This window comes from Scyliorhinus torazame, chromosome 10 (assembly GCF_047496885.1).
Source record: "Scyliorhinus torazame isolate Kashiwa2021f chromosome 10, sScyTor2.1, whole genome shotgun sequence".
In the NCBI taxonomy this organism is placed as follows: domain Eukaryota; kingdom Metazoa; phylum Chordata; class Chondrichthyes; order Carcharhiniformes; family Scyliorhinidae; genus Scyliorhinus; species Scyliorhinus torazame.
Genome location: NC_092716.1, coordinates 263911376 through 263921909, shown reverse-complemented (window position 1 = coordinate 263921909; position 10534 = coordinate 263911376). Strand labels below are relative to the sequence as shown.

Below are 10534 nucleotides of genomic sequence, written 5' to 3'. Positions count from 1 at the left end.
TTGTTTTGTTTGTTTGTTAGGGTTAGGGTAAGGATAAGGGTTAGGGTCAGGGTTAGGGTCAGGGTTAGGGTCAGGGTTAGGCTTAGGGTTAGGGTCACTGTGGGTGTGGGCTCATTGTATCAGCACACAGCCCAATTATTTGACATGGTTTAGGGTTAGGGTTGGGGTTAGGGTCAGGGTTAGGGTAAGGGTTAGGGTTAGGGTCAGGGTTGGGGTAAGGTTAGGGTTAGAGTCAGTGTTACGGTAAGAGTTAGGGTTAGTGTTAGGGTTAGGGTCAGGGTTAGGCTTAGGGTTAGGGTCACTGTGGGTGTGGGCTCATTGTATCAGCACACAGCCCAATTATTTGACATGGTTTAGGGTTAGGGTTGGGGTTAGGGTCAGGGTTAGGGTAAGGGTTAGGGTTAGGGTCAGGGTTGGGGTAAGGTTAGGGTTAGAGTCAGTGTTAGGGTAAGGCTAAGAGTTAGGGTTAGGGTTAGGGTTCGGGACAGGGTTAGGATTAAGGTCAGGGTTAGGCTAAGAGTTAGGGTTAGGGTTCGGGACTGGGTTAGGATTAAGGTCAGGGTTAGGGTTAGGCTAAGAGTTAGGGTTAGGGTTCGGGACTGGGTTAGGATTAAGGTCAGGGTTAGGGTTAGGCTAAGAGTTAGGGTTAGGGTTCGGGACTGGGTTATGATTAAGGTCAGGGTTAGGCTAAGAGTTAGGGTTAGGGTTCGGGACTGGGTTAGGATTAAGGTCAGGGTTAGGGTTAGGCTAAGAGTTAGGGTTAGTGTTAGGGTTAGGCTAAGGGTTAGTGTTAGGGTCAGGGTTAGGGTCACTGTGGGTGTGGGCTCATTATATCAGCTCACAGCCCAATTATTTGACGTGGTTTAAACACTGAGCGGGAATGATGTGCGGCTGGAATGTGGACGTTTAACCCATTAATTTACCAGCTCTATTGTTGAAGGAGAGACACTAAACTCAATATTAAACAGGCAGTAGATCTGCTTTACACCCTGTCGTCCATCCCAGAGTGAGTGATTGTTGGTGACTGCTCCAGGAAGGAGCCGCTTGCATCAAGTTTGATGTCGGCTACACAAAGGGTTAAGAAGTGTTGTCTTTTCCGCAGCGAGAGTGGATTGCAGGTAAGGAGCATCCCCGGATTGCTGACCCACTGCCAGGCTGCTGCCAGGCACAGGCTGGGGGGGTCTGAGCTCCACCCATCTCATTGGCAGGCTGTGAGGGTGGGTTTACTGAGCTGGACCCTAACCCCCCTCACTCTGCACCCCCTCCCTGGCGGGGAGACCCTCCTCCTGTGTGTGGTCTCCGGGGGGGACAGGGAGCTGCTGTGCTGGGGGAGGGTGGGTGCAGGTGGATTGGGGCAGAGTTTGAGCCGCCCCGGCAGAGAGACACAGAGAGACAGAGAGACAGGGGCAGCGGAATCGCTCTCAGCGAGGACGGTGAGTAAAGATCTTTAACACTCTGCTCATCACTGCTGCTCGCAACATGATCCGTGTTCCAGCTGAGCGCAGTGTGGCTTCAAACAGGGGGGGGGGGGGGGCAGTGGGGCAGTGAAGGGGGGCAGGGGGTGGCAGGGGGGCTAGAGGGGGGCAGGGGGACTTTGCATTCAGCACTTGTGTTCGGGGCGAGGTTGTGGGCGGGATTCTGGGTGGGAGCGGTCCCAGCTCTTTCAGCAGCTCACACAGCCAGAATGCACACTAGGGCTCTGCAAAGCCAGTGAGCCCCCTCTGTACCCCCACAGCCAGTGGGCACCGCATTCACCCACATCCCAGAGTATGCAGTCAGACCCGGTCCGGGCATCAGCTTCGAGTCTGGTTAATACCCCCCCCCCCCCCGCCCCACACACATTAATGTTTCACTGAGCAGTGATGGAGTTTAATTGCGGTGCAAACACATTCTTCCCACTATTGTGCTGAGATTTGGGGTTCTTGGTTGTGCTGTAGCTGGAGTTTTCCTGTGAACAGGGTCCCCAGCAGAAGGCGCTCAATAGAAAGTTGCTCTGCTCAATAATCCCGACAACCATCCGGAAATCAGGGGGTGCAGAGTGAGTGGGAAGAGCTTTGTGGGGGAGACCGCGCTCGGCGGTTAGTGCCCCAAACGCCAGTTGATTCACATTCCACAACTTTCTAATGCTTGTCCCTGATCAGGGAGGCTCTCGGAGCAGTTTCAATGTGGACAGGGCACTGTATAAATACAAGTCTGTTGTCTGTTACTATCATCTCCTCTACATAATTCACCGGAACTTTTTTGGAGCGTGCCTGTTTTAAAATGACTGAAATGTTCTCTTGATTTTGAAATCCTCACCTTTATTTCCCAATCCCTCCATGGCCTGGCCGCCTCCAGCCCCACAACCCCTGCAGACAGGACCTAACTCTGGAATTCCTTCTCCAAATCTCTTTGCGGAGGGGTGGGGGGGGGGGGGGGAGGGGGGGAGGGGAGGTGAGGGTCTCTGCCTCACTCTTTTCCTCTAAGACCTTCTTTAAAAGCTCCTCTGTGACCAAGCTGTAAAACTATGATTCTATGATCCTGACCTAATTTCATAGAATTTACAGTGCAGAAGGAGGCCATTTGGCCCATCGAGTCTGCACCAGCTCTTGGAAAGAGCACCCCACCCAAGGTCAACACCGCCACCCCATCCCCATAACCCAGCAACCCCACCCAACGCCAAGGACAATTTTTGGACACTAAGGACAATTAATTTATCATGGCCAATCCACCTAACCCGCACATCTTTGGACTGTGGGAGGAAACCGGAGCACCCGGAGGAAACCCACGCAGACACGGGGAGGACGTGCAGACTCCGCACAGACAGTGACCCAAGCCGGGAATCGAACCTGGGACCCTGGAGCTGTGAAGCAATTGTGCTATCCACAATGCTACCGTGCTGCCCACACATATCTCCTCACGCCACTGGTGTCAGGTTTTGCTGCGTAACACTTATGCAGTTATCCTACATTGAAGGTGCAAGTTGTTGTTCAGGGTGCTATATGAATGCAAGTTATTGAGGGAGGCAGGCACCTCTTGTTACTCACTGCTTGTGCATCACATTTCCCTGTTTCAGAATCTTGCCGATAGACTGCCCGCAGCCCAGGGGTCTAATCGCTTTCTGCAAACGTTCCATCATTTCACAAACCGAATGCAGCAGCCAATGTTTTTCAGTGAAATCAGTTTCAACTCTGAGACTCTCTCTCTTCACAACAGGAGGTTGCCTGAGTTTGGGTCTTGTTGGACTCCTTTCCAATGAATTAATTTCCTTTCTGAAGCTGGTTTTCTCAGTGCCGTGTGTCACTTTCCCAGTGTAACGTCCAGCAGTGGAGAGCTGGAGAGCGCTTCACAGAGAGAATCTGACCCGGGGAGGGCGGCAGTGAGAGGGGGAGCTGTCTGTTTCTCTTTGTGCAATAAAATTAAATTAAAACAAGATGCTGGATAAACTCAGCAGGTCTGGCAGCGTCTGTGGAGAGAGAGTTAGCGTTCTGAGACTCAATCACCTTGCCACAGAATTGCTTCTTTTTGCTTTTGGCGTTTAGTTTTCCAGATGCAGATCCTCCAACCTGCGACCTGGAGGTGTGTTCAGGTGCCGGGAGTCTGGGGCCAGTGCAGACATCCAGAGGGCGGGGAGCAGCTTTCCGACTAGTGGGTCTCCTGCAGCATTGCTCGTGGAAAGTCAAGGACAAAAGGCTTTCCCTCCCCAAGTCCATCCGCGACACTCTGAGCTTAGCTTTGGGCAACTGAATCATTTTGCAGCTGCAGATGTGACTGTGTCACAGAATGGTGTGTCCAAATAAGGAGTGTGTGGTGGCTTACGTGGTACAGATATTGTTGGAGGAAGCATATATTCTCTTCAAGCATTCTAACCAGGGTGCAGTGTGAGGGCTGCAGTGGGTCATCACCCTGGGAACCACATTTTGATTTAATTGGATACATTTCCTTTGACCATTGTTTTAGTTATGCAGCCCCATCAGGGGCTGGCTCCTCTGTCATTTTTGTTTAATTGATTGATATTTTGTTCTATTTAAAAGAGTATATTCTATTCAACAGAAGTAGACTCCTTTTCTGCTGTCAGGTTTGTCAGAACTGTTAGGATCCCCTGGGTGAGCGCACGGTCAACTCCAGCCCCACTGGGCCCCGAGTCACAACACAAGTGAATTAACCAATAATTCTTATAAAAATACCCAACGTCGTTGGCCCTTGGCTGCTCAATAATTACAGTCACCCGGTTTGTAAATTTAAGCACAATTACTGTTTATTTATGACAAGAACTATTGTGAAATATGCAACAAATACAACAGGTTAAATATCACCTAATTCCTAATCCCTCACTTTAACTTGCCCCCCACTCTGCACACACACTGACACACACACACACAGACACACACACACACAGACACACACACAGACTGACACACTGACATACACACTGACACACACTGACACACACACACTGACACTCTCTGCACACACACACACTCACACAGACACACCCACACCCACACACCCACCCACACACACACATCCACACCCACACCCACATTCAAACACACACCCTCACACACACACTCACACACACCCAGATTCACACACACACACACACACCCACAGACACCCACACACACACTCACACACACACACCCACACACACACATTCACACAAACACACACACACACACGCACACACACACAATCACACACACGCGTACACGCAGACACACACACACCCACTCACATACACACATACACACACACCACCCACCCACCCACACATACCACACACACACACAATGGCACACCCACCCACACACACCCACACCCACACACTCACATCCACACACAGACACACACACCCACACATCCATGCACCCACACACAGACAAACACACCCACACACCCGTACACACAAACACCCCCCCCCACACACATACCCCCACACCCACACACACATACCCCCACACCCACACACACACACACATACACCCACACCCACACCCACACACACACACACACACACACACACACCCACCCACACACACCCACATACCCACCCACACACACACATCCACACCCACACCCACATTCAAACACACACCCTCACACACACACTCACACACCCACACACACACAGATTCACACACACACAGACACCCACACACACACTCACACACACCCACACACACAGACGCAGACACACACACACTCACACACACGCGCACACACAGACACACACACACACTCACACACACAATGACACACCCACCCACACTCACACACACACTCACCCACCCACACACACACCCACGAGTCAGATGAACACAGAGGTGAGGAGATGGTTGTAAAAAACCGAGAAGTAAAAGTAAAAGCTAAGGGGCGGATTCTCCGACCCTGCGCTGGGTCGGCGAATCGCCGGGGGGTGGGGGGGGGCGGGATTCATGCGACGTCGCCCCGACGCTGGTCCGCTGATTCTCCGGTCACCAGAGAATTGGCGCCATTGGTGCCAGCACGGTCAGCACGGCGCCGGTCGAGCGGCCCCCACGGTTCATAGAACATAGAGAACAATACAGCGCAGTACAGGCCCTTCGGCCCACGATGTTGCACCGAAACAAAAGCCATCCAACCTACACTATGCCATTATCATCCATATGTTTATCCAATAAACTTTTAAATGCCCTCAATGTTGGCGAGTTCACTACTGTAGCAGGTAGGGCATTCCACGGCCTCACTACTCTTTGCGTAAGGAACCTACCTCTGACCTCTGTCCTATATCTATTACCCCTCAGTTTAAAGTTATATCCCCTCATGCTAGCCATTTCCATCCGCGGGAGAAGGCTCTCACTGTCCACCCTATCTAACCCACTGATCATTTTGTATGCCTCTATTAAGTCTCCTCTTAACCTTCTTCTCTCTAACGAAAACAACCTCAAGTCCATCAGCCTTTCCTCATAAGATTTTCCCTCCATACCAGGCAACATCCTGGTAAATCTCCTCTGCACCCGCTCCAAAGCCTCCACGTCCTTCCTATAATGCGGTGACCGGAACTGTACGCAATACTCCAAATGCGGCCGTACCAGAGTTTTGTACAGCTGCAACATGACCTCCCGACTCCGGAACTCAATCCCTCTACCAATAAAGGCCAACACTCCATAGGCCTTCTTCACCACCCTATCAACCTGGGTGGCAACTTTCAGGGATCTATGTACATGGACACCTAGATCCCTCTGCTCATCCACACTTTCAAGAACTTTTCCATTAGCCAAATATTCCACATTCCTGTTTTTCCTTCCAAAGTGAATCACCTCACACTTCTCCACATTAAATTCCATTTGCCACCTCTCAGCCCAGCACTGCAGCTTATCTATATCCCTCTGTAACCTGCTACTTCCTTCCACACTATCGACAACACCACCGACTTTAGTATCGTCTGCAAATTTACTCACCCACCCTTCTGCGCCTTCCTCTAGGTCATTGATAAAAATGACAAACAGCAACGGCCCCAGAACAGATCCTTGTGGTACTCCACTTGTGACAGAACTCCATTCTGAACATTTCCCATCAACCACCACCCTCTGTCTTCTTTCAGCTAGCCAATTTCTGATCCACATCTCTAAATCACCCTCAATCCCCAGCCTCCGTATTTTCTGCAATAGCCTACCGTGGGGAACCTTATCAAACGCTTTGCTGAAATCCATATACACCACATCAACTGCTCTACCCTCGTCTACCTGTTCAGTCACCTTCTCAAAGAACGCGATAAGGTTTGTGAGGCATGACCTACCCTTCACAAAGCCATGCTGACTATCCCTGATCATATTATTTCTATCTAGATGATTATAAATCTTGTCTCTTATAATCCCCTCCAAGACTTTACCCACTACAGACGTGAGGCTCACCGGTCTATAGTTGCCGGGGTTGTCTCTGCTCCCCTTTTTGAACAAAGGGACCACATTTGCTATCCTCCAGTCCTCTGGCACTATTCCTGTATCCAATGATGACATAAAAATCAAAGCCAATGGTCCAGCAATCTCTTCCCTGGCCTCCCAGAGAATCCTAGGATAAATCCCATCAGGTCCCGGGGACTTATCTATTTTCAGCCTGTCCAGAATTGCCAACACCTCTTCCCTACGTACCTCAATGCCATCTAATCTATTTACCTGGAGCTCAGCATTCTCCTCCACAACATTATCTTTTTCCTGAGTGAATACTGACGAAAAATATTCATTTAGTATCTCGCCTATCTCTTCAGACTCTACACACAACTTCCCATCCCTGTCCTTGACTGGTCCTACTCTTTCCCTAGTCATTCGCTTATTCCTGACATACCTATAGAAAGCTTTTGGGTTTTCCTTGATCCTTCCTGCCAAATACTTCTCATGTCCCCTCCTTGCTCGTCTTAGCTCTCTCTTTAGATCCTTCCTCGCTACCTTGTAACTATCCATCGCCCCAACTGAAACTTCACACCTCATCTTCACATAGGCCTCCTTCTTCCTCTTAACAAGAGATTCCACTTCTTTGGTAAACCATGGTTCCCTCGCTCGGCACCTTCCTCCCTGCCTGACCGGTACATACTTATCAAGAACACGCAGTAGCTGATCCTTGAACAAGCTCCACTTATCCAGTGTGTCCAACACTTGCAGCCTACTTCTCCACCTTATCCCCCCCAAGTCACGTCTAATGGCATCATAATTGCCCTTCCCCCAGCTATAACTCTTGCCCTGCGGTGTATACTTATCCCTTTCCATCCTTAACGTAAACGTCACCGAATTGTGGTCACTGTCCCCAAAGTGCTCACCTACCTCCAAATCCAACACCTGGCCTGGTTCATTACCCAAAACCAAATCCAATGTGGCCTCGCCTCTTGTTGGCCTGTCAACAAACTGTGTCAGGAAACCCTCCTGCACACACTATACAAAAAACGACCCATCTAATGCACTCGAACTATATCTTTTCCAGTCAATATTTGGAAAGTTAAAGTCTCCCATAATAACTACCCTGTTACTTTCGCTCTTATCCAGGATCATCCTCGCCATCCTTTCCTCTACATCCCTAGGACTATTTGGAGGCCTATAGAAGACTCCCAACAGTGTGACCTCTCCTTTCATGTTTCTAACCTCAGCCCATACTACCTCGGAAGATGAGTCCCCATCTAGCATCCTCTCCGCCACCGTAATACTGCTCTTGACTAGCAGCGCCACACCTCCCCCTCTTTTGCCTCCTTCTCTGAGCTTACTAAAACACCTAAACCCCGGAACCTGCAACATCCATTCCTGTCCCTGCTCTATCCATGTCTCCGAAATGGCCACAACATCGAAGTCCCAGGTACCAACCCATGCTGCCAGTTCCCCTACCTTATTTCGTATACTCCTGGCATTGAAGTAGACACACTTCAAACCACCTACCTGAACACTGGCCCCCTCCTGCGACGTCAAATCTGAGCTCCTGACCTCTATACTCTCATTCTCCCTTACCCTAAAACTACAATCCAGGTTCCCATGCCCCTGCTGCATTAGTTTAAACCCCCCCAAAGAGCACTAACAAATCTCCCCCCCAGGATATTTGTGCCCCACAGGTTCAGATGTAGACCATCCTGTCTGTAGAGGTCCCACCTTCCCCAGAAAGAGCCCCAGTTATCCAGAAATCTGAATCCCTCCCGCCTGCACCATCCTTGTAGCCACGTGTTTAATTGCTCTCTCTCCCTATTCCTCATCTCACTATCACGTGGCACGGGCAACAACCCAGAGATAACAACTCTGTTTGTTCTAGTTCTGAGCTTCCATCCTAGCTCCCTGAAAGCCTGCCTGACATCCTTATCCCCTTTCCTACCTATGTCGTTAGTGCCAATGTGGACCACGACTTGGGGCTGCTCCCCCTCCCCCTTAAGGACCCGGAAAACACGATCCGAGACATCACGTACCCTTGCACCTGGGAGGCAACATACCAAACGTGAGTCTCTCACGCTCCCACAAAATATCCTATCTGTGCCCCTGACTATAGAGTCCCCAATTACTAATCCTCTGCTCCTCTCCCCCCTTCCCTTCTGAGCAACAGGGACAGACTCTGTGCCAGAGGCCCGTACCCCATGGCTTACCCCTGGTAAGTCATCCCCCCCACAAGTATCCAAAGCGGTATACTTGTTTCTCAGGGGAACGACCGCAGGGGATCCCTGCACTGACTGTTTTTTCCCCGTCCCTCTTACAGTTACCCATCTATCTCCAATCTTTGGTAACTAATTCCCTGAAGCTGCTATCTATGACCCCCTCTGCCTCCCGAATGATCCGAAGTTCTTCCAACTCCAGCTCCAGTTCCCTAACTCGGTCTTGGAGGAGCTGGAGATGGCAGCACTTCTTGCAGGTAAAATCAGCAGGGACACTAACGGCATCCCTCACCTCAAACATCCTGCAGGAGGAACATTGCACTCCCTTCCCTGCCATTCCTCTAACTTTCTACCAAGATCTGGCTGACAACTAAATTAAATTTTTATATAAAAAAAAAATTATTAATAACAATAATAAAATATGGTACTTACCTCACACCAAAGGGTTTTATTATTAGGTTAGAGGAGGAGGGCGGGTGGGAGACACTACACGTGTAGTGTCTCGGGTTTCCTCTCCACCAGAATTTATTGGTGAGGGTCTTCCCAGAAGTCCGCGGGTCGACTTCCTGTTCCCGCCTTAAACACTAGAATTTTAAAAAAAATTTAAAGGAGAAACTTACCTCCCAGAAATCACTTCCGCACTGCCCCCGCTGAAATGGACTAGCCTGCTCCGCTCCTGCTGAAATCGACTTGGCCTGCAAGGTAAGTAAGTTGTTAATCTGTACTCACCTCACCACAGACAGCGACCTTTTAAATGGTCCCCTCTGCCTCGCAGCCCCCGCGCTTTTTCAAAATTCCCGCGCTGATTCTAAGGTCCCAGCTCTCACTCCCGAGCTCAACAGCTGACCTGCAAGGTGAGCAAGTTAATCTGTACTCACCTCACCACAGACAGTGACCTTTTAAATGGTCCCCTCTGCCTCGCAGCCCCCGCGCAGGTTAGGTGATTCTCCGTGCGTGATTGGCCAAGTGCCGCCGAGTTAGGCCGAGGCCCACCGGCGCCGTTCTCGTATGGTCCTACCCAGCGGGACCTCGGCGCACATGTTGCGGGGGGGGGGGGGGGGGCAGCCTGGTGGGGGGGAGGTAGGGTCTGACCCGGGGGGGGAGGGGCCTCCACGGTGGCCTGGCCCGCGATCGGGTCCTACCGATCGGCGGTGGGCTTATCCTGGTGGCGGCCAATGTTTCTCCGTGCCAAGCCCTTGTAGCTCTCCGTGTTGCGTCAGGGCCGGCGCGGAGAAGGCAACCCATGTGCGGACCCACGGCGCCCGTTCTGATGCCGGTATTGGCGCGAGACTCTCCAGTGCCATGCTGATCCTAGGAGCCTGGTGACGCCGGCGTAAAACGCTCCGGCGTTTATGACGGCATCAACACTTAGCCCCAGGATCGGAGAATCCTTCCCAAGAGTCTTTGTTTCATAGATTATCATAGAATTTACAGTGCAGAAGGAGGCCATTCAGCCCA

At 50.9% G+C, this 10534-nt stretch overlaps 1 protein-coding gene across 3 annotated transcripts in view; it reads left to right on the top strand.

Moving 5' to 3' along the window:
• The first annotated feature begins 1371 nt into the window (after nucleotides 1-1371).
• The window catches only part of LOC140384761 (SH3 and multiple ankyrin repeat domains protein 2-like), a 1513496-nt gene continuing 1504333 nt past the window's right edge, over nucleotides 1372-10534 (top strand). For all 3 annotated transcript variants that reach the window (XM_072466758.1, XM_072466757.1, XM_072466755.1), the window contains exon 1: nucleotides 1372-1433. The gene's annotated coding sequence lies outside the window, so the exon portion shown is untranslated. The remainder of the gene's footprint in view (nucleotides 1434-10534) is intronic.